We start from the raw sequence: 25,567 nt of genomic DNA on the forward strand, positions 1-25,567 counted from the left end.
ACTCATTACTGCCTTAGCTTTTCTGATCCCTATACTCTGTTCTTACAGAAAAATGAGTTGAAGTGAAACAAGTAGAAAAGCATATAATTGAGCAGTATCTACAATCTTCCAATATCCTGAGTGCAAAGTGAAAACAAGTCCAGTTATTTTCCATCTCCATTAGCACTTCAGGCTCCGAATAGCCATTTTGACAGTCATTAGTATTAAACGTCACAATGGGAGTTATCCGAAGAGAGAAACAAAAGTCAAATACATCAGTTCAAAAATGTGTATGTGTTTTTTTTTCTAGAATGCCTTTGGAATCATGGGGTGAGTCAACATATTGCTTCCTACTTCCTAAATTAAAGGCATCTGTTCTGCTGTCTCTGACTTTTCTCTGTCCAAAGCTTTTGCTGTTCCCTCCTTCCTGAGGTATTTCCCCTTTATTTCACAATCTCTGCTCCATCTCCCCATCGTCATTAAATGTATCTTTTCAATGAAGCACATGAGCTGTTTCCTTGTCGCTTCCATTCCCAGCTCCTGACTGACAAACTGCCCCTTCTAGTGGCATGATCACTGCCATCATCAGCACACTCTGTCCTCTCGATTGGTCTTTTCATCTTTTAAAATCACGGGTATCATGCACCCCCTCCTCAAAAAAAATATTTTCACTCATCTATTGGTCAGGTATTACTTTCACCTGTGCCCCTGATACTAGTCAATTTTTCATAGTTAGGATTCAATTGGGCAGGCACAAGCGCTATTTACTGTGGCACTGGTTTGCCCATCTTACGTTAGGGTGGGGAGGGGAGTGAAATTGTTGGGGCACCGTACTGAGGCATATTACTGTTTTTCTTTAATTTTGAACTTGCTGCTTTGACAAATGAATCGTTATGCAACCAATTACACTAGATAAAGCAGCGTAATGATCATAGCAAAGCTGGACATCCTGAACTCTATGGTGTTCCTTGTGCTCAGTGGTGCTAAGTCAAAATGACTAGGGAATCCATTGTATGATACATTATTGTGATTTGTGCCTTACAGTAGTGTAGCCCTCCACCCACTCCCTTCACCTGTATATGTGGACAGGCTTTACATCCATCCAACCTCACTGAAGCTCAATGAACATCTCCTCAATGATGGTGGAGCCCCGCACATGTGTGCAATAGACAAAGCTGAAGGTTGCAACGATCTTCAGCCAGAAGTCCTAAATGGGTGATCCTCCGGAGGTTTCCACCATCACAGAAGCCAATCCTCAGTCAATTTGATTCACTCCATTGATATCAAGAAATAGTTGAGCGCACTGGATACAGCAAAGGCTATGGGCCCCAACAACATCCAGGCTGCAGTGCTGAAGACTTGTCCTCCAGAATTAACTGCACCTCTAGCCAAGCTGTTCTAGTACAGGTACAACACTGGTATCTATTTGACAAAGTGCAAAATTGCCCAGGTATTTCATCCATAAAAAGGAGGAGAAATCCTATCTGACCAATTATCGTCTCAATGATCAGCAAGCTGGTGTAAGTTGTTGTTGACTGTGCTATCAAGCGGCACTTACTCACCAATAATCTGCTCACCAATGCTCAGTTTGGTTCTGCCAGGACCAGTCGGCTCCAATCCTCATTACAGATTTGGTCTGAACATGGACAAAAGAGCTGAATTCCAGAGGTGAGGTGAGAGTGACTGCCCCTTGGCTTCAAGGCATGATTTTACCAAGAGTGACATTAAGGAGCCCTAGTAAAATTGAAGTAATTGTGAATCGGGGAAAACTCTCCACTGACTGGAGTCACAAAGGAGGATGGTTGTTGTTGTTGGAGACCAATCATCTCAGCCACAGCACGTCGCTGCAGGAGTTCCTCAGAGCAGTATCCAAGGCCCAAGCATCTTCAACTGCTTTATCAATGACCTTTCCTCCATCAGGGTAGATGTTGAGAAGATGTTTCCACTAGTGGGGGAATCTCAAACTAGGGGACATAATTGCAGAATAAGGGGGCACACATTTAAAACTGAGATGCAAAGGAATTTCTTCTCTCAGAGGGTGGTGAATCTTGGAATTTTCTGCCTCAGAGAGTTGTGGAGGCTAGGTCACCACATGTATTTAACGAGGAGGTAGATAGATTTTTGAAATCTCGGGGAGTTGAGGGTTAGGCAGAGCAGGCCCGAAAGAGAAGTTGAGGACTGGGACAGATCAGCCATGATCTTATTGAATGGCGGGGCAGGCTTGAGGGGCTGAATGGCCTACTCCTGCTCCTATTTCTTATGTTCTTATAAGGTCAGAAGTGTGGATGTTCATTGATGATTGTACAGTATTCAGTTATATTTGCAACTCCTTGCATATTGAAGCAAGCCATGCCTGCTTGATCTCCCTAACCTAATTTCTTCCCTCATCCTCCTGGATTATGTGCAAATTCAGGCTGAGTGGCAGAGGAAATTCTGCCTTCTCTTCTCTATGTTCTATCTCAGTGGGACTGCTCCCTTCTGTTTCAACTTGTAACCGTCGCACCAGTGATTACAATCATCAAATGGTTTCTCTTTCCACATCCACGCAGTCATCTCTATGTATCTTAGGATTTCAGACTTGGTTCCTTATTTTTTATCATTGACAGGCCATTCTTTGATGGTGTTATCAGGAAGCATGAAGTCCACTTTCTGATGCTGGTTGTCCTGCCTTAGTATCTTCTCCATCAACCCAATGGCTGTTGCCACTGTCTACAGCTGTCTATGAACATTAAAATCTGGATGAGCTAAAACTTTCCCAACTTAACATTGGCAAAACTGAACCTAGTCTCTTCGGCACCTGAAAACACCTACATACCTTCAACTACAGCTCATCTCCTCCTATTGTCATGTAGGCTTAGCTAAGAGCTATGGAACCTTGCGCTATCACTTAACCCCAGATTCAACTTCCTCTTTCACAAACAAACTGTCATTGAGATAGTTTTTTCACCTTCACAATGTTGCACACCTCCATCCCTACCTCTCTTTCCCCACCACCAAACCCTCTTCCACACTTCTATAACCTGGAACTATTTGATGCTCCTAAACCTGAGTTTCTCTCTATTTACCTCCCATCTCCCTTTATATATTCTCAAATCTCATCCACAAGACTGATCCCCTTTACCCTTAATCTCATTCCCGCTTAATTGTTGACCACAGTTAACGAGGGGGGGGGGGGAAGTGGGGCTGGTGGGGTCCTAAACTTACCTCGCCTAGCAGATTAGTTGCATTGTCTTTTCGACTCTGTTTGGTATAGGAAATTGATTTTGAGTCAGTTCATTTACAAGTGTCTTCATCAGCTTGGAAGTGAGCCAAGAAGAATCAAATCTCTACAGAATTAGTATTGTTCTATGCCATGATATTGGAGCTTCAGAGCTGAGGCTTGTTCACAGTGAACTGTAGAACTTCTGTTGTGATCTAGTGACCGTGCACTGCTATACAAGCACATTAAACTCTAGTAAAACAGAGATTTTTTTTTAGGGTTTCCCCAGGCCTTCATGTGGCTGGGTAGTTGAGAAGAAGCAAATAACCCAGGCACAAGCTAACATGCAATGCTGTTTTTGATATCTTCTAGCTGTAAACTGACGAATGACAGGGGCAAGATTTGGTTTTTTTAGTTTTGTTTTAGAGATACAGCACTGAAACAGGCCCTTTGGCCCACCAAGTCTGTGCTGACCATCAACCACCCATTTATACAAATCATACATTAATCCCATATTCCTACCACATCCCCACTTTCCCTCAATTCCCCTACCACCTACCTATACTAGGGGCAAATTACAATGGCCAATTTACCTATCAACCTGCAAGTCCTTGGCTGTGGGAAGAAACCGGAGCACTGATGTGGGACGATCCCTGGACTAGGTAGAAGTGGGTTCGCCACCAACTTTTACATTGATGTCAAGTTCCCTTCCTCTTAAGGTAAAATCCAGCCCAACAGTTCAAGTCTGTAACCTTTCATCAAAAAACATCAGTTCTAATGAAAAGTCCTGAAACGTTAACTCTGTTTCTATCTCCACAGATTCTGCCAGACCTGCTGTGTATTTTGAACACCGACTATTTTATTTCAGATTTCCAGCATCTGCAGTATTTTGCTTTTATTTCACTGTTGCCCATCTCACTTCTGGGCCTTTGTGAACAATTAGACTCTTTTGTCACCACCATTACAATTTCGTATTTCATTCCTTGAAATGAAAAAAATATGCAGGGCTGTGGGGAAAGGGTGGGGGAGTGGGAGTAGCTGGATTGCTCTTGGAGCAAGCCGGCAGGGGCTTGATGGGCTGAATGACCTCCTTCTGTGCTGTAAGCATCCTATGTTTCTATGACTTTATAGTGATCCACAAACATTTATGTGCTGCTGCCTCACAGGCCAGGTTTTCTGTGCCAGTAGCCTTATACAAAAGACCTGAGCTTATCTGACACACAGCTGGTCTAGCCATCTAAATCTGGTTTGACCACATCAAGTGTTATCATTTATGGAGAGGGAAACAGAGTTAAGGTTTCAGGTTGATGGACCTTTCATCAGAACGTTAACTCTGTTTCTCTCTCCAGACATGCTGCCTGACCAGCTGTCTATTTCTGTTTTTATTTCAGATTTCCATCATCTTCAGTATTTTCCTTTTGTTTAAGTGTTATCATGCCTCACTCTCCCCTGCCGAAACTACCAGTACTCCAGGTTAATCCTGAGCTCCCTTTACCTTCATCTCCAACACAAAGTGCGAGAATGTCCTCATCATGAACTTCTTTATCATTAAAATTCAAAGCTTCTATTCAACTGTTTCTGATGTTTCCCTCCATCCTTGCCCTTGCTGATCAAGTCAATCCTCCTCTCAGAGTTCATTCCCTGCCCTAGCACTAAACTTGAGTCTCTCTGTCTATTTCCCTCCCATCTCCTTTCATATCCTCTCAAAATTCATCTCATCTGTAAGACTTATTCCTTTCCCAACTTAAACACGTTTCTATTAAACTGTTGATCATGGAACATCCCTGTCTGGCACCATGCCAGCTGACATTATACGTGGTTCTCTTTTCTTCGGTTACTGTATCACTGCCCTAGCCTTCAACCTATCTCTCTCATTCTTCTCTCAACACCTTCTTTCATTTGTTAGCCCTATCACCTGCTTCCTTGGCCCCATTTCAACTAACTGTCACTATCACCACTTCCCTTCCCGTCCTTCAGACGAGCTGACATTGTAAATGTTTCCCTCTCCTCAGGTAATGTCTCCCTTCCTTTCAGAAGCACTGTTATCATATTCTTCCCCAAAAAAAGACACAAGCCCTTTGTTCTTGAAAACTATCGACCCACCTCCAAATTCCCTTTCTTCTCCAAAGTGAATATGCTGTCATCTTCCAAATCTATGCCCATCTTTCCCACAACTCTTTGTTTGAATTTCTTCAATCACCTTGCCACAGCAGCAAATATCACAAATAACATCCTCTATGACCTTGGTGTAATATTCCTTCTCCTCCTCCTTGCCCTGTCTTCAACCATTGACATCTCTCTCCAATGTCTCTCTTTCATTGTCTATCAGCCCTTGCAGATTCCACTCTTACCTATCAAATTGTAACCAGAGAATCTCAAGTAATGTCTTCTTTTCCCACTCCCTCACTGGGATAACAAATATGACTTAAATTTTAAATCTTTGCACACCACCCCCCACAACCTTTTCCTTATCTATACCTTTGGCAACATCATCCGCAACATGTGGTCAGCTCCTACGTATGATGACGACACAGAACTCTCACATTTCATGGCTTGTTCAGTATCCAATCTTGGAGGAGCTGCAGTTTCCTCCAGTTAAACATTATGAAAACCAAAGTCATCCTCACAAATTCAGTTCCCTCTCCATCTTTCTCTCCCTTGTCATTGTCTCAGGTGGCACCAGACTATTAGCAGGCTTGGTATCCTAGTCGACCTGGGCTGAGCTTCCCATCCCATATCCTCTGCTGTCACAAAATCAACTTATTTCCACCTGCCTCCACTTTTAGCTCAACCCATTTGCTGCTGAAACCATCACCCATGCCTTGGTCACCTCTAGATTTGGCTATTTCAATCTTCTCTTGACAGGCATCACATTTTACCTTCTTCACAAAATCAGTTCATCCAACACTCTGCAGTCTGTATCCTGTTTCGCATCAGGTTTCGCTCACCCCCACACTTATCCTCACTCAGGATTGGCCCCCACTCCTCCAAAGCCTCTAATTTAAAGTTCTATAAAAAATTCTAGTTTTAAATCCTTTATGGTCTTTTTAATCCCTATCTCTGTCCTTCAGCTTGACAACTCCAGCTCTGCGTTCAGCTCTGCAATTCCCTTCTTAACTCCCCCATTACTTCACTTCCTCTTTGTGTAACATCCTCCTGAAAACTCATCTCTGCCCAAACTTTTTATCATCTCTCCTAATATTTCATTCTTAGACTCAGCCTCCATTTATTTTAGTATACCTCTATGAAGCTCTTTGGTACATTTTTCTATGTTAAAGGTCCTTTATAAATATAAGCTCTTATTATTGTAAAGAGAGAGAGACTCGCTTTTCAAAATTCAGCCTATGAGCTACAGAACAACACAACTCTACGTTTTTTTTAAACCATTCTCACAAAATTGGGGTCTGTGTTTCATGTATGCATTTATTTTAGTTGTAACACCTCTTGGAGGAAGCACTGAGGGTGGCAAGGGCACAAAATGTTCTCTGGGTGGGGGACTTCAATGTCCATCACCAAGAGTGGCTCGGTAGCACCACTACTGACCGAGCTGGCGGAGTACTAAACGACATAGCTTCTAGACTGGGTCTGTGGCAGGTGGTGGGGGAACCAATATGAGGGAAAAATATACTTGACCTCGTCCTCACTAAGCTGCCTGCCGCAGATGCTTCTGTCCATGATTGTATTGGTAGGAGTGACCACCGCACAGTCCTTGTGAAAACGAAGTCCCGCCTTCACTTTGAGGATACCATCCATCATGTTGTGTGGCACTATCACCGTGCTAAATGGGTTAGATTTTGAACAGATCTAGCAATGCCAGACTGGGCATCCATGAGGCGCTGTGGGCCATCAGCAGCAGCAGAATTATACTCAATGACAATCTGTAACCTCATGGCCCGGCATATCCCCCACTCTACCATTACCATCAAGCCAGGAGACCAACCCTGGTTCAAGGAAGAGTGCAGGAGGGCATGCCAGGAGCAGCACCAGGCATACCTCAAAATGAGGTGTCAACCGGCTGAAGTTACAACCCAGAACTACTTGCGTGCCAAACTTTATAAGCAGCATGCAATAGAGAGAGCTAAGCGAACCCATAACCAACGGATTAGCGCTAAGCTCTGCAGTCCTGCGACATCCATCCGTGAATGGCGTTGGACAATTAAACAACTAACTAGAGGAGGTGGCTCCACAAATATCCCCATCCTCAAAGATGGGGGAGCCCAGCACATCAGTGCGAAAGAAAAGGCAGAAGCATTTGCAACAATCTTCAGCCAGAAGTGCTGAATTGATGATCAATCTCGGCCTCCTCCTGAGGTCCCCAGCATTACAGATTCACTCCGCTTGATATCAAAAAACGACTGAAGGCACTGGATACTGCAAAGGCTATGGGTCCTGACAATATGCCAGCAATAATACTGAAGACCTGTGCTCCAGAACGTGCTGTGCCCCTAGCCTGTACAGCTACGACACTGGCATCTACCCGGCAATGTGGAAAATTGCCCAGGTATGTCCTGTACACAAAAAGCAGGACAAGTCCAACCCGGCCAATTACTGTTCCATCAGTCTACTCTCAATCATCAGTAAAGTGATGGAAGGTGTCATCAACAGTGCCATCAAGCAGCACTTGCTGAGCAATAACCTGCTCAGTGATGCTCAGTTTGGGTTCCGACAAGGCCACTCAGCTTTTGACCTCATTACAGCCTTGGTTCAAACATGGACAAAAGAGCTGAACTGAAGAGGTGAGGTGAGAGGAACTGCCCTTGACATCAAGGCAGCATTTGACCGAGTATGGCATCAAGGAGCCTTAGCAAAACTGGAGTCAATGGGAATCGGGGGGAAATCTCTCTGCTGGTTGGAGTCATACCTAGTGCAAAGGAAGATGGTTGTGGTTGTTGGAGGTCAATCATCTGAGCTCCAGGACATCACTGCAGGAGTTCCTCAGGGTAGTGTCCTAGGCCCAACCATCTTCAGCTGCTTCATCAATGACCTCCCTTCAATCATAAGGTCAGAAGTGGGGATGTTCGCTGATGATTGCACAATGTTTGGCACCATTTGCGACTCCTCACATACTGAAGCAGTCCATGTAGAAATGCATCAAGACCTGGTCAATATCTAGGCTTGGCAAGTAAATAAGTAAATAAGTGGCAAGTAACATTTGTGCCACTCAAGTGCCAGTCAATGACCATATCCAACAAGAGAGAAACTAACCATCTCAATTGACATTCAATGGCATTACCATCACTGAATCCCCCACTATCAACATCCGAGGGGCTACCATTGACCAGAAACTGAACTGGAGTATCCATATAAATACCATGGTTACAAGAGCAGGTCAAAGGCTAGGAATCCTGCGGCGAGTAACTCACCTCCTGACTCCCCAAAGCCTGTCCACCATCTACAAGGCACAAGTCAGGAGTACTCTCCACTTGCCTGGGTGGGTGCAGCTCCAACAACACTCAAGAAGCTCGACACCATTCAGGACAAAGCAGCCCACTTGATTGGCACACAATCCACAACATTCACTCCCTCCACCACCCACGTACAGTGGCAGGAGTGTGTACCATCTACAAGAAGCACTGCAGCAATGCACCAAGGCTCCTTAGATAGCACCTATCAAACCGGCGACCTCTACCACCTCAAAGAACAAGAGCAGCAGATGCATGGGAACATCACCACCTGCAAGTTCCCGTCCAAGTCACACATCATCCTGACTTGGAACTATATTGCCGTTCCTTCACTGTCAAAATCCTGGAACTACCTTCCAAACAGCACTGTGGATGTACCTATCTCACATGGACTTCAGCAATTCAAGAAGGCAGCTCACCACCACCTCCTTAAGGGCAATTAGGGATGGGCAATAAATGCCGGCCTAGCCAGCACTGCCCACATCCCATGAATAAAAAAAATCATTGTTTTAGGTACCAGTTCTCTTTCAGAGATTGATTAGGGCACTCAAAAGATATTGGGCTGAATTTTACGCCACCCCAACAGGTCGGATGGTGTCGTGGGGACGGCGTAAAATTGAGCAGGAGGCTCCGGGAGGCTTACCCGCTTCGCTCCCGCCTCCGGTCAACTTTACGGGGCCGGCGGAAACGGCCCACTAGCCTGAGGCTAATCAAGGTCCTTAAGTGGCCAATTAAGGGCCCTCACCCAGCTCCACGGGTATTTTATCCATGGCAAGCGGGCATGTTGGGGACGTGAAAAGCTGCCCAGTGATAGCTGCCAGCCTTTCCATGCGCCGGGTTGGGGGGGCAATGGAAGTCGGGCATAGGGTGCTTGATTGAGGGCTGCCCCTGCCTCCCAACCCACCTGGGACCCAAGGCGCACCCCCCTCCCCCCAAGCGACCACTCCAGCCTCACCAGGGAAGAACCGATGTCCCTGGTGAGACACACCCAATTTACCTTGTCTCCTGGCTCCATCTGGTTGGCTGTGCTGCAGTCCCAGCAGTGGCCACTGCTCCTAGTGACGCTGCTGGGACTAAGAGCTGCCGGCCTGCTGATTCGCCGGCAGCTCAATGAGATGGGACCTCCTCCCTTAAGGGGGTGGAAGTCCCACTTTGGGACAATTAATGCCCAGGAACCCGTAAGATGTGGGGTGGATCCCTGGGCTAGGCGGTAGCGGGTTCGCCACCAACCTTTTCGCCGGTGGCAAATTCCCTTCCGCCTAAGGTAAAATCCAGCCCATTGAAGTTGATATCTTTAGATCAGTTTGTGAGTTGTGAGAATGCACCAAATATGGGTCTCTGGAGAAGCCAAAAAAGAAAACTGAATAACATAGCCCATTAGTACTGATCGATCAAACCCTCACTCGGCTTTGAGTGGAAGTTTTAATTGGCTTCGAACTGTATTCATTTCAGTTCTCATTTTCTTCCCAGTACTTAAGCCTTGTTATGCTGAATATATGATTTTCCCTCCTTTCTCATTGCTATGACTACTTATGAAAAAATAATTCTTATGAGTAAATACTTTGTGCAATTATCCGAGGTGATGCCTTTTTAATCACATGTTAAACTGACTCATTTGCCTGCCCAGGTATATGTATAAGATTCAATGACATAATTCAGACATGAGCAGGAGAGGTGTCCAAGCCTTCTGGCCAACAACTATTCATGAACCAACATCAAAAGATATATTGTTGTGTTATTTATCTCACTGCTGTTTGTAGGGCCTTGCTCCACACAAATTGACTACCAGATTGTCTACATAACAACACTGACTACACTTGAAAAGTAATTGGTTGGCTGTATATCACTTTGGGACATCCTGAGGTCAGGAAATGTGCTATACTAACGCAAGTTCTTTTTTTACTTCTTTTTCTATCCTTTCTTTCTTAACCTTCATCTGCACCACAAAGGTTGTGCAACTGACCTGTTGCCATGTTTTCTCTCATGCTGCTTATGATTTGGCTGTTCAGAAATATGTTATATTGCTACAGTTAACTCCATCCTCCTCTTCTCCAAAGGCAACCCAACATATCAAAAGAACATATGAGCATATGAACATGTGAACTGGGAGCAGGAGTAGGCCATTCGGCCCCTTCGAGGATGCTTTGCCATTTAATAAAATCATGACTGATATGATTGTGGCCTCAACTCCACTTTCCTATTTACCCTCAATACCCTTTGACTCCCTTGTTAGTCAAGAATTTTTCTACCTCTGCCTTAAAAATATTCAATGATCCTGCCTTCACCACTCTGTGGAACAGAGTTCCAAAGACTCACAACCCTCTGAGAGAAAAAAATTCTCCTCATCTCTATCTTAAATGGGTGACCCCCTATTTATAAACTGTGACCCCTAGTTCTAGTCTCTCACACAAGGGTAAACATCCTTTCAGCATCCACCCTGTCAAGTCGCTCAGGATCTTATATGTTTCAATAAGATCACCTCTCATTTTTCTAAACTTCAATGGATACAGACCCAACTTGTCCAACCTTTCTTCATAAGATAACCCCCCAGCCCCCCATCCCAGGCATCAGTTGAGTGAACCTTCTCTGAACTGCCTCTAACACATTTATATCCTTTCTTAAAAAAGATCAAAACTATAGATGTAGTCTCACCAATACCCCGTACAACTGTAGCAAATCATCCCTACTTTTATATTCCATTCTCCTTGTAATAAACAATAACATTCCATTTGCCTTGCTAATCACTTGCTGTATCTGCATACCAACCTTTTGTGATTCATGTATCAGGACACCCAGATCCCTCTTTACCTCAGAGTTCTTCAATCTCTCTCTATTTAAATAATATGCTGCTTTACTATTCTTTCAGATTCACATTTTCGCACAATATACACCATTTGCCAAATTTTTGCCCACTAGCTTAATCTATCTATATCCCATTGCAGACTCCTTATGTCCTCTTCACAACTTATTTTCCTATCTATCTTTGGATCATCAGCAAATTTAGTAACCATACATTCAGTCCCTTCATCCAAGTCATTGATATAAATTGTAAATGATTGAGGCCCCAGTACTGATCCTTCTGGCATTCCAATTTTCACATCTGGCCAATCCAAAAATGACCAATTTATGCCTACTCTCTGTTTCCTGTTAGCTAACCAATCCAATATCCAGACTAATATGTTATCCCCAATGCCATGAGCTTATTTTGCTTAGTAACCTTTGATGTGGCACCTTGTCAAATGCCTTCTGGAAATCTAAGTATAGCACATCCACAGGTATCCCTTTATCCAAGTTGTTTGTTACTTCCTCAAAAAACTCCAATAAAATAGTCAAACCTGACTTCCCTTTCATAAAAGCATGTTGACTCTGCCTGATTGCATTGAGATTTTCTAAGTGCTCTGCTATAACCCCCTTAATAATAGATTCCAGCATTTTCCCTATGGCAGAAGTTAAGCTAACTGGCCTGTGGTTTTCTGCTTTCTGTCTCCCTCCTTTCTTAAATAGAGGAGTCACATTTGCTATTTTATAACCTTTTCAGAATCTAGGGAATTTTGGAAAATTAAAATCAATGCATCTATTATCTCAGCAGCCACTTCTTTAAGACCCTAGGATGAAGTCCACCAGGACCTGGGGTCTTATCAGCTTTTAGTTCTAACAATTTTTTCAATAACCTTTCCCTGGTGATGGTAATTGTTTTAAGTTCCTCCCTCTCTTTCAACTCTTGAATCACAATTATTTCTGGGACGTTATTTGTATCGGCTACAATGAAGACAGATGCAAAATATCTGTTCAGTTCATCTGCCATCTCCTTATTTTCCATTATTAATCCCCCAGGCTCACTCTTCAGAGGACTAATGCTCACTTTACTTATCTTTTCCTTTTTGAATACCTCTAGAAACTCTTTCTATCTGTTTTTATATTTCTAGCTAGCTTTTTCTCGTACTCTAATGTTTCCTTCCTTATTAACCTTTTAGTCATTCTTTTCTATTCTTTATATTCTGCCCAATCGTCTGACCTGTCACTCAACTTCACAGAGTTATGTGCTTTATTCAATTAAATCCTATCTTTAACTTCCTTAGTTAGCTGTGAATGGAGCGTCCTTCCCTTAAGAGTCTTTCTCACTGGAATGTAACTTTTCTGAGTATTCTGAAATATCTCTTTAAATGTCTGCCGCTGCATCTCTACTGACCTATCCAAATCTATATCTAGATTAAAATCACCATGATTATCATTGTACATTTCTCACAAGACCCCATTATTTCATCCTGTCGACCCCATCCTACAGTATGGTTACTATTAGGGGGCCTATAAGATGCTCCCACAAATGACTTACCTTTACTATTTCTCATCTCTACCTAAACTGATTCTACATCTTCATCTTCAAAACTAAGGTCATCTCTCTCTATTGTACCAATGCCATCCTTAATTAACAGAGCTACCCCTCCACCTTTTCCGAGCTTCCTGTCCTTCTGAAATGTCATGTACCCTTGAATATTCGGGTCCCTGTCTTTATCATTTTGCAGCCGTGTCTCTGTAATGGCTATCAGAACATATGTATCTATTACTATTTGCACTGTCAATTCATCTGCTTTGTTACAAATGCTACATGCATTCAGATACAGATTCTTTAGATCTGTCTTTTTACTATTTTTGTAAGTTCTAGTCTTATCTGCTGGTGCACTCTCAGGTTTTTACCCTCTGTCCCTTCCTGCCACACTCTGATCATCATTTCCCTTGTTGCTACCTTGCTCTCTTGCTTGGCCTTCTCTACTCAACTCATCACATTTTCTCTATCCTGATCCCTCACCCCCACTATTTAGTTTAAAGCCCTCTCTACCGCCCTAGTTAAACGACTCGCCAGAACACTAGTTGCAGCACAGTTCAGGTGAAGACTTTCCCAACTGTACAGTTCCCACTTTCCTCAGTACTGGTGCCAGTGTCCAATGAATCGAAACCCATTTCTCCCATACCAATCTTTGAGCCATGCGATTAACTCTCTAACCTTATTTACCCTCTGCCAATTTGCTCGTGGCACAGGTAATAATCCAGAGATTATTATCTTCGAGGTTCTGCTTTTCAATTTAGACCCTAGCTGCACATACTCCCTCAGAAGAACCTCTTTCCTAGTTCTACCTATGTCTTTGGTACCTACATGGATCCCAATCACTGGATCCTTGTCCTCCGACTGTAAGTTCTCCACCAGCCCACAGCAAATGTCCCTAACCCTGGCACTGGGCAGGCAACACAGCCATCTGGACTCTTGCACCTGGCTGCAGAGAACTGTGTCTATCCCCGTGACTATGCTATCCCCTACTACTACTGCATTTCTATTTATTCTCCCACTTGAATGGCTTCCAGTACCATGGTGCCATGCTCAGTTCACCCATCCACTTTGCAGCCCCTGCTTTCATCCATACAGGTTGAGAGAACCTCAAACCTGTTAGATAATTGCAAAGGCTGAGGCTCCTCCACTTCTACGTTCTGGGTCCCCGTACCTGCCTCACTCGCAGTCACACCCTCCTGTCCCTGACCATGGACCAAATCAGAAGACCCTATCCTAAGAGGTCTGACCCTGTTTCTAGCCTTTTTGGCCTAGAAAGTAGGAATGACCCCTGAGCCACATTTACATCAGACTAGCGTGCTGCAGATACCTGCTGGACATCACCAGGCAGCTCGCTGGTGAAGACGATCTCTGCTACATCTTGAAAGAGGGGTGGTATGTGATTGGGAGTGAGGGTAATGACAAAGAGAGGGGAGTAAGCGATCGGCAGGGAGGCGGCATCGAGAAGAGGGGTAAGTGGAGGGACAATGGCAGTAGATCAGGATTGGGGGAGGGGGTGGGGGTGGGGGAAACCAATAGCAGATAGCTGCCATATAAACAAGAAATGCTAGAAATACTCAGCAGGTCTGGCAGCATCTGTGGAGAGAGAAGCAGAGTTAACATTTCAGGTCAGAACAAAGAAGAACAAAGAACAATATGGCACAGGAACAGGCCATTCGGCCCTCCAAGCCTGAGCCGATCTTGATGCCTGCCTAAACTAAAACCTTCTGCACTTCCAGGGACTGTATCCCTCTATTCCCATTCTATTCATGTATTTGTCAAGATGCCTCTTAAACGTCTCTATCGTACCTGCTTCCACCACCTCCCGCGGTAACAAGTTTCAGGCACTCACCACCCTCTGTGTATAGAACTTGCCTCGCACATCCCCTCTAAACTTTGTCCCTCTCACCTTAAACCTATGTCCCCTAGTAACTGACTCTTCCACCGTGGGAAAAAGCTTCTGACTATCCACTCTGTCCATGCCGCTCATAACTTTGTAAACCTCTATCATGTTGCCCCTCCATCTCCGTCGTTCCAGTGAAAACAATCCGGGTTTATTCAACCTCTCCTCATAGCTAATGTCCTCCAGACCAGGCAACATCCTGGTAAACCTCTTCTGAACCCTCTCCAAAGCCTCCACGTCCTTCTGGTAGTGTGGCGACCAGAATTGCACACAATATTCTAAGTGTGGCCTAACTAAAGTTCTGTACAGTTGCAGCATGACTTGCTAATTTTTATACTCTATGCCCCAACCGATGAAGGCAAGCATGCTGTATGCCTTCTTGACTACCTTATCCACCTGCGTTGCCACTTTCAGTGACCTGTGGACCTGTACGCCCAGATCTCTCTCCATGTCAATACTCCTAAGGGTTCTGCCATTTACTGTATACTTCCCACCTGCATTAGACCTTCCAAAATGCATTACCTCACATTTGTCCAGATTAAACTCCATCTGCCATTTCTCCGCCCAAGTCTCCAACCGATCTATATCCTGCTGTAGCCTCTGACAATCCTCATCACTGTCCGCAACTCCACCAACCTTTGTGTCATCCGCAAACTTACTAATCAGACCAGCTACATTTTCTTCCGAATCATTTATATATACTACAAACAGCAAAGGTCCCAGCACTGATCCCTGCAGATCACCACTAGTCACATTCCTCCATTCAGAAAAGCACCCTTCCACTGCTACCCTCTGTCTTCTATGACCGAGCCAGTTCTGTATCCATCTTGCCAGCTGCCCTCTGATCCCGTGTGACTTCACCTTTTGTACCAGTCTGCCATGAGGGACCTTGTCAAAGGCTTTACTGAAGTCCATATAGACAACATCCACTGCCCTTCCTTCATCAATCACCTTCGTCACTTCCTCAAAAAACTCAATCAAATTAGTGAGACACAACCTCCCCTTCACAAAACCATGCTTCCTCTTGCTAATAAGTCCATTTGTTTCCAAATGGGACTAAATCCTGTTCCGAAGAATCCTCTCTAATAATTTCCCTACCACTGACGTAAGGCTCACCGGCCTATAATTTCCTGGATTATCCTTGCTACCCTTCTTAAACAAAGGAACAACATTGGCTATTCTCCAGTCCTCCAGTCCTCTGGGACCCTTCTTCAGAACTGGTCAATATTAGAAATGTAAAAGGTTATAAGCAAGTAAAGTGGGGGTGGGGCAAGAGATAACAAAGCAGAAAGTGTAGCTAGGATGAGGACACAGAATAGCTGACCAGAAGTTCATGGAGCAAAGACATGTCAACGGTGTGTTGAAAGACAAAGCATTAGTCCAGAAAGGGTGTTAACGGACTGAAAATTGAACAGCCACAAGTACAAACATGAAAAAAACAGTGGGTAAGCAAACTGAACTAAGATGAAATAAAATAAAATAAACACAAAAAAATCTATATATAAAGAAAGGAAAAGGAAAAAATAACTAAAAATGAAAGTAAAATGGGGGGCCCGTCAAGCTCTGAAATTATTGAACTCAATGTTCAGTCTGGCAGGCTGTAGAGTGCCTAATCGGTAAATGAGATGCTGTTCCTCGAGCTTGCATGATAGCAGATAGCTGCCTATGGTTTTAACAATGAGCTGGGAGGAACATTCTTGGATCTTTTTAGAGTACTTTTTTAAACATTTTTTTAAAAACATACCTTTTTGGTGGCAGTCTGCAGCTGTCTTTAAGAAATGTTGAATCGGTCCCATATAAACCGGGTTTGCCTGAACACAGCTGCTTCTACTTTCAGGGCAAGCCAATGTTACGAAGGGGGCATCAAACAGGTGTAGGCCCTTTATTTGCATTTGCAAAGGGCATAATCCATGTTTCAGGCATGGGTCCTGGATGTGCCTTGTGATGCCTATGCCAATCTGGCAGTGCAGCTCATGGGCACACGCCTGGCACGCGCCATATTCGATAACTTTGTGCCTGTTTTACACCTGTAACATGGGTGCAATGTCATTGAATTCTAGGGCATCTTTTCTCTCCTTTCTCCTTTTGTTCATAATCTAGCTAAATGCCTCTCTCCTCAGTCAAGGCTCAGTACAATCAAGAATAAAACTAGATAGAAGGATTCAGACAGATCCACCATGAGTTGAAAGAAAACAGATTTAGAAAGAGAGAACCAGAGCAGTACACTGTGATGGTGTGTAGTGGACATTACTGCTTTGATAGAACCACAGAAAATTTCATGACTGCTAGCTTGCTAATTATTATTATACAGTAATTAATAAAAGTTTATTCAAGTAAAAGAAAATTGCTGTGTACCTTGTGTATAAGAGCATTAGTTAAACTGACTTTGTCAGAATTACAATCAGCATTATTTCATAGCAGCAAAAAACAATGTGTTATACTTTGCAGAACAGAATTAAGATATTGATCAGAAATATATTGGACAATTGAGTTTAAAATAAACAGTTAAAGTTCAGTTCGGAGACACAATTCTACTACAGGAGATTATAAAAGATAAGACAATATCTGAACCTCTTTTATTGGCATTTAACAGATTCACAGTTGCACCCAGAGTGACTCCAAAAAGCTCACCCCCACGTACAGCAGTTTTCAGTTCTTTGAAATCCAACTACACAGGCAAAGGGAAATAGCAACTTGGATTAGTATATTGATATTATTTTGCCAATAGGCATGTAGAGGGGCCAAATATTTACAACAGGTGTTCATCCAAGAAGCTCCGTCTCTTAAAATTAAACCCAGCATTTGATAAATATGGTCAGACAAATTAAATCAAGGCTCTGCGTGGTAATTTATCAGCTATACACTAAATGTGTTCATTCACTGAATCCATTAAGAGATTGCTGTCGGTCAGTTCATCTATAAACATTTGAAAGACAGTTGTGATAAAAGGGATAAGCTATAATAAATCGGCATCATAAATATATATCTATCTATTGGGAGATAAAATATTTACCTGATACATTATCTAACCAACACTTTCAGTGGACTACCTGTTCCTGAGCAGGGAATGCATTTTTGTTTCACCAGAAAAGAAATCAAGAGAATGACATACAAAATAAATTTGTTACTTTGATAATATCCGAGCTCTTTGACGGATGTCAGTGCCTGTGTCAAGTACTCCCAGGTTAGGTAAGGCAAGCTAGATATAATGTAAAGCTCCCTCTACTCTGCTTCAGTAACATGCTTCAGCCTCAAATTCAGAAGAGTACTCCAGTGTGATTTTGTTTATTTCCCAAGCTGCCTATCTTTTTGGCTTCTCTAAGCAAGATTGTTAGTTTAGTGCCAATTTGTGCATATTGCTGAGGAAGTGTAAAAATTCTTTTACTTTCCATCAAACATTCTACTATTCCTAAATTGGCTTTAAAAATAATTTTAAAAGTAGGCACAAAATTTGCCCACTGGGAGTGTATAATGGAAATTCAGGTCAAAGCTGTGCACCAATTTTCCGTCTAAAGGGGTTGTGCAACCCTGAATTCCTGATATACACTTGTGATGAGCAAAGCTCCCTTCTGAGAGTGCATAGTTGGAAAACTGTCCATTAAAATGTAAATGTCAGCATGACAAAAGGAAAAGACATTGAGGAACAGGCATGGGGACTTCTCAGTATAACTGTGAGATGGCATTGTTACTTTTTGTTATATTACACTTATAAAACCGAAGAGGCCAAAGCAACGTCTGGAGGATTTGATGCATCTTTAGGAGTAATTTGAACGTTTGGACGAGAGTGCAAAATGTGTGATATTGGCTTTGCATCCATTAAACACTTCTCATGAACATTTCCAATGCAGTCAGCAGAAACCAAACTTGGGAGAGGTGTTGAAAGAGTGGTGGAGCTGATATCTCAAGTTTTATACTATCACCGAATGTCAAAAGAACCCAGTCAGATGTATTTTGCATTTTCTATAGTTAACAATTATTGAAATTAGTAAAGTGTTGTAAGAAATTGTTCTTTGTTATTTTGTTTGTTTTTTAGTATTCTACTTAAGGATGTTTTGTGCTGATATTCCTTAGACTGATAGAAAAAAAAATAGTAAAGTAAATGGCTGATAGAGAACAAGTTCATCAATGATAGGTGTGTGAAACATGGGCAACTTATAGCTACCAGGAAAAGAAGCTCAATAATTTCCATCTTCACTGTGCAGCGCATTATGGGTATATGGTGGCAGGGCAAAATCATAAATGTGGCAGTCCTCTCAAAGGCAGAGCTCCCAAATGTGTTGGCACAAATCAAACAGCGGTGGCTTCAGTGGATCGAATATGTCCACAGGTGGAAAGTGGTCACATACCCAAGGGCCTTCTGTATGAAGAGGTAGCCGGGGTCAGACGACCAGTGAAACGCCCAAAGCTCCGCTTCAAGGATGCTTGCAAGTGTGACATGAAGGCCCTAAATGTCTACTATTGTCACTAGCTGGGAAAAGAAGGAAATAGCGACACATCTTGTGAACTGGCGTGCACTACTATGACGATCAGTTGCTACAGCAGCTTGGCAACAGGCGTCAATATCAAAAACAACAACTGACAGTGTCATTTGGCAGCTTCACGTGCAGCACTTGTGGCAGAACCTGTCTCTCAAGGATTGTCCATTACAGCCATCAGCAAAGGTGCACCAAGAGAATTCACCCCACCTGAATGGATTGTTTGCTGCGTGTCCATCATTTTACATAGATGGAAGGATGCCAACCTATTGCATAGCCCACCGAGACTAGTAGCAAATTCAGAAGTTCTCTTTAAAAAAATAATTTTCTGACCCATCATGAGTGAGCAGGTAAGCCCTAAGAGGTCCCAGCTCCACAAATTATTTTCCAGAATGATTTATTCATCTTCTGTATGCTGTAATCACCTTCTATTCCAGGCATTCATCTAAAGCAAGGGACTAGAAGCTATACAAAGCCCTGGTTGGACCACACCTGGTATACTGTGAGCAGTTCTTGGCAGCACACCTTAGGAAGGATATATCGACTTTGGAACAAGTGCCGCGTAGATGTACGAGAATGATACCTGGACTCCAACGATAAAATGATGAGGAGAACTTACATAAACTAGGATTGTATGGAATTTAGGTTAAAGGTGATTCGATTGAAATTTTCAAGATATTAAGGGGAACAGATAGGGCAGATAGAGAGAAACTATTTCTACCAGCTGGAGGGCATTAGCTATGAGGAGAGGTTGGATAAACTCGGATCGTTTTCACTAGAACGACGGAGGTGGAGAGGTGACATGATAGAGATTTACAAAGTTATGAGTGGAATGGACAGAGTGGATAGTCAGAAGCTTTTTCCCAGGGTGGAAGAGTCAGTTACTAGGGGACATAGGTTTAAGGTGAGAGGGGCAAAGTTTAGAGGGATGTGCGAGGCAAGTTCTTTACACAGAGGGTGGTGAGTGCATGGAACTTGCTGCTGGGGGAGGTGGTGGAAGCAAGTACAATAGCGATGTTTAAGTGGCATCTTGACAAATACATGAATAGGATGGGAATAGAGGGATATGGTCCCCGGAAGTGCAGAAGGTTTTAGTTTAGGCAGACATCAAGATCGGCGCAGGTTTGGAGGGCCGAATGGCCTGTTCCTGTGCTGTACCGTTCTTTGTTCTTTGTTCTAGGGGTCATCGTCCAAACATTAGAGCCAGGCCTTTCAGGATTGAAATTAGGAAACACTTCTTCATGCAAAGGGTGGTAGAAGTGTTGAACTCTCTTCTGAAAATGGCAAATCATTCGAGCTTCATTGTTAATTTTAAAATTGAGATTGATAGATTTTTGTTAGCAAATGGTTATAAGAGATACTAGCAGAGACCTGCAACCTATTTGCAGTCAAATTCGTATCTTCATTGGAACAGAATTCTTTAAATCCACGATAACTAGTTATATCTTTTTTTAGAAATACAGCACTGAAATAGGCTCATCAACCACCCATTTATACTAATCCTACATTAATCCCATATTCCCACCAGATCTCCACAATTCCCCGACTACCTACCGACACTAGGAGCAATTTATAATGGCCAATTTACCTATCAACCTGCAAGTCTTTGGCTGTGGGAGGAAACTGGAGCACCCGGCGAAAACCCACACAGTCACAGGGAGAACTTGCAAACTCCACACAGGCAGTATCCAGAATTGAACCCGGGTCACTGGAGCTGTGAGGCTGCAGTGCTAACCACTGCGCCACTGTGCTGCCCAAAGACTTTGACCAAAGACTTTAACAGAATCAAAACTTCTCACTGTGGAAATAGCTACATAAAGCTGTCCATGTGTAAAAACAGGCCTAGAATTATAAATACAAATTTTGTCAATAGTCTGGCCCTGTGACTTGTTCATAGGCATAGAATATGTTGGGAACTGTTTTCTTCTGAATTGAAAAGGCAAGTTTACATCTGATGGGCTCAATATTATTTGAGGAATAAACACTCTGTTTCCTTGAAATCTGCCCGTTATAATTTAAGCAAATATCATTAAAGATAACAGCTTCCTAACTACCAATCTGTTTCCATGACAAAGTTCTTCTTTAGGAGTCAAGGTTCATAGCAACCTAATAACTGTTCCTTCCTTGATTCTATGGCCGGAATTTTACGCCCCCCCGCCACCCCACAAAGAGCGGGATGGTGTGGGGGATGTGGGGGGACGGTGGGTTAAAATGAAGTGGGAAGCTCGGGGGGGCCCTTTCCAACCCGCTCCCGCCTCTGCTGCCATTTTATGCAGGATGGCGGCAGCGAGAAATGGCCCGCCCCAAACCAATCAAGGCCCTTAAGTGGCAGGTTAATGGCCGCTTAAGGGCCTCTGCCTACTGCCACGGGGATTTTGCTCTTGGCTGGTGGGTGGCTCAAGCCCAAGTATAGCTGCCTGTTAAATGTAGGCAGCTTTTTGATAGCCTGAGGGGAGGTGGGCCCTCCTGATCAGCTACCCTGTTTCCGACAGAGGGCTGCCTCTGATGCCGCAACCATCCCTAATGCCCAATACGCGCCACCCCCATCCCCCCAGTGAACCACCCTTGCTTCACCAAGGCCCAACTAATCACCCCCAGCAAGGCCCCAAAAACTTATCTTTTCCCGGGGCCGTCCTTCCTCTTCTTCTCGAAGCTGGGTTGTAGTCCCAGCAGTGGCCGCCGCTCCCAGTGGCACTGCTGGGATGAACAGCTGCCAGCCTGCTGTTTGACCGGCGGCTCCATTAGGTGGGACTTCCCGCCTCAGACCAATTAGGGCCTTCTTCTTCTTTGGCCTCCTTGTCTCGAGAGACAATGGGTAAGCGCCTGGAGGTGGTCAGTGGTGTGTGGAGCAGCGTCTGGAGTGGCTATAAAGGCCAATTCTAGAGTGACAGACTCTTCCACAGGCGCTGCAGATAAAATTGGTTGTCGGAGCTGTTACACAGTTAGCTCTCCACTTGCACTTCTGTCTTTTTTCCTGCCAACTGCTAAGTTTCTTCGACTCGCCACACTTTAGCCCTGCCTTTATGGCTGCCCGCCAGCTCTGGCGATCGCTGGCAACTGACTCCCACGACTTGTGATCAATGTCACAGGACTTCATGTCGCGTTTGCAGACGTCTTTAAAGCGGAGACATGGACGGCCGGTGGGTCTGATACCAATGATGAGCTCGCTGTACAATGTGTCCTTGGGGATCCTACCATCTTCCATGCGGCTCACATGGCCAAGCCATCTCAAGCGCCGCTGGCTCAGTAGGGTGTATATGCTGGGGATGTTGGCCGCCTCGAGGACTTCTGTATTGGAGATGCGGTCCTGCCACCTGATGCCAAGGATTCTCCAGAGGCAGCGAAGATGGAATGAATTGAGACTTTGCTCTTGGCTGACATACGTTGTCCAGGCCTTGCTGCCATAGAGCAAGGTACTGAGGACACAAGCTTGATACAATTAAGGCCTGGGGACCATAAAATCCAGTCTGGATCCCCAGGCCAGGAGAAGAAGGGATCGCCACCGACCTTTTCATCGGTGGACGGCTCTTGTCTGACGAGGGTAAAGTTCAGGCCTATGTTTGTGTGGTGCCCATTGGAGTTAGACTGTGTGGAAACTCTGGAGGGTCGAGACTGTTATCTTCTTTGTATCTAGAATTAGCACTGATGTATTCTTTTAATTCACCTGACAGCTTTTCTAAAATGTGTTCATGAAAATCTAGTGAATCTTCATTTTTAGCACAAAGATTAGCTTTCGAATAATAAGCCGTGACAAATAATTGTCCCTGACATTTTTCCAATTCCATCGTCTTATCCACTGCTCCCATGCCATCCCCTCCCTCCCATGCCATCCCCATCTCATACTATTCCATCCTTCCCATGCCATCTATCTCATATCATCCCCATCCCATTCTTTCCATCCTCCCATGCCATCCCCATTCCATGTCATCCCCATCCCTCCCATTAATTCCATCCCATCCCTCATGGAAACAATATAGGGTAACTTTGTTGTTGGGCTCCCCTTACCTTCCACTGTTTTTGTTCTCCACCAAACCCCACCCCACCACCCTGCCACTACCAACCATTATCAGCTGCACATGCGTCATGCACTCCAGTTCTCTGTGCACACAACAGCCTCTGTGTGTGCCAGGCAAGGCCCACCAAATAAACCCAATAACAGACATGGTCCTTAAACTGTCAACTGGACAGACAAAAACTGAGTATTATTATTATAAATGGGACAAAGGTGGGTATATGGAGTTCGGTCGCAGATCAGCCATGATCTCATTGAATGGCGGAACAGGCTTGAGGGTCTAAGTGGCCTATTCCTTTCCTATGTCTTCTATTCTTAAGTTCAAAGCCTTCTTGAAGGACTGGATCATTACCAGTACACGATTCTATATATTACCTCTAAGTATTACATATAGAATATTGTACTCATAGTAAAATATGGCTGAGCTTGTTTCATTCATGCAGCTCATTGTAAGTTCAAGCTCCGTGTCAGAAGGTCACATCCAAAGCAAGCTGGGTCCTGATCTGTATTACCTGGCCTATTAATTACAAAAAGTAGGACCACAATAATAGGATTGCATAATTTTTTTATATCAACTTATTTGGAGTATTGTGTCCAGTTTTGGTTTCTTCCACCGACATTGTGGGGGAAATTTTACCCCATCTGATCAGGTGGGAAACCCACAGGATCGGGTGGAATGCTGATTATACACTCTCTGAATATTGCTCATTGAGTTCCATGAAGAGTAAAATTGGGTGGGATGTAAAACCAGCATTGCACCCAATCCTGTTAGTTTCCCCACCAGTGGGATAGTTTAAAACTGCCCCCATTTGGCGGGGCGTAAAATCAACATTCTTCCTGATCACATGGGTTTCCTGCCCGGCGAGTTCGGGTTAAAATTGCCCCCATGGACTCTGGAGAAGTTGCAGAGAAGGACAATAGATGAATATAAATAGATTTATTATGTTGCATTTGCAGTTGCTGGAGAGATGAAGGCTTAGAGAGAATATGTAATCCAGGAATTTGAAATTAATAAAAGCATTGACATGATGCAAATAGGCAGCATATCTGAGGTAATTGAGTCAGATAGAAGTCAGGGCCACAGACCGAGGGAACAATGAAGCTGGACATCTGGTAGCTCTACTTTTCCTAGTGGTTAATTGGCTGGTGGAACAGGATTCTGGAGGAAGTAGTGGAGATTCATTTCTTAGAGTTCTTCAGGAAGGCTTTGGATGAATTTCTAGAAAACAAGGTGATTACAGCATATGGAAGATGATTAAATCATTCCGGAAAATAATTTGTGGGGTTGGGGCCTCAAAGAGTTTACCCGCTCATTCATGATGGGTCAGAAAATAATTTTTAATAAAGAGCTGCTGAATTTGCTGCTGGTCTTTGACCTGCCCAGGAGATGGAATGGTTGGCAGGGATCAAATCAGCCAAAGGATAGTGGTAAGCACATTTGGGCCTGATGCTGTTTTCTTCTGGACATAGGAACAATCTGCAGGAAGGAAAGGTTTCTTCAATTATAAAATGCTGGCTGGAATTTTACCAGCCGGGCTGAAGGGCTGGAAGGCTGGCAAAATGGTGCCAGAAGGCATTGGGTGGGTGCGGCATGCCTGATGTCCTTCTGTCACAATGCCATTTTGCCAGTGGCAGGAAAGCTGCAGGATATGCTGCCCACCAGGAGTCCAATTGAGCCACTTAACTAGCCAATTAAAGGACTCCTCCTGCTACTGCGGGCATTTTGCCTGCAGCGGGGGACTTGCCATCCTGTGGGGAGACTATCCAATGCAACCTGGTGGTCTGCCAACAGGCTCCAGCAGGGAGGGGGCCCTCCTTTTTGGGCACTTCATGACCCACGAAGGGGCCTCCCGGCAGCAATGGATGCACCGTGGCAACAGTGCTGCTTTGCCTCAGCAACAGTCCCCACCACAATTGCAGGCACCACAACTGCCTGGCCCTGGCATCCCCAGACCCCACTTACCTGTCTTCAAGTATGCATGGCCATTAATGTGCCTTCATCCTGCAGGTGCAACCCCACGAGGGTTAGTGTTGCTGAGGCTGTTGAGCTGCTGGCCCTCTGATTGGGCCGGCAGCTCTTGGGGGCGGGTCGACCTCTTTAATAGGGATGGCAGCCCCGGCGGTGGCCACCTCATTGGCCACTGCCAGGAAGATGCCTCTCTGAGTCCTGCTGCCAATCTAACGGAGTCACCTTCCGCTTTTGCCCCCAGCAGTGGGACCTCAGCAGTCTTGGTAAAATTCAGCCAGCAGTGTCTCAGCCATGACTCAGTTGGGAC

The sequence above is a fragment of the Heterodontus francisci genome, chromosome 6 (genome assembly GCF_036365525.1).
Source record: "Heterodontus francisci isolate sHetFra1 chromosome 6, sHetFra1.hap1, whole genome shotgun sequence".
In the NCBI taxonomy this organism is placed as follows: Eukaryota; Metazoa; Chordata; class Chondrichthyes; order Heterodontiformes; family Heterodontidae; genus Heterodontus; species Heterodontus francisci.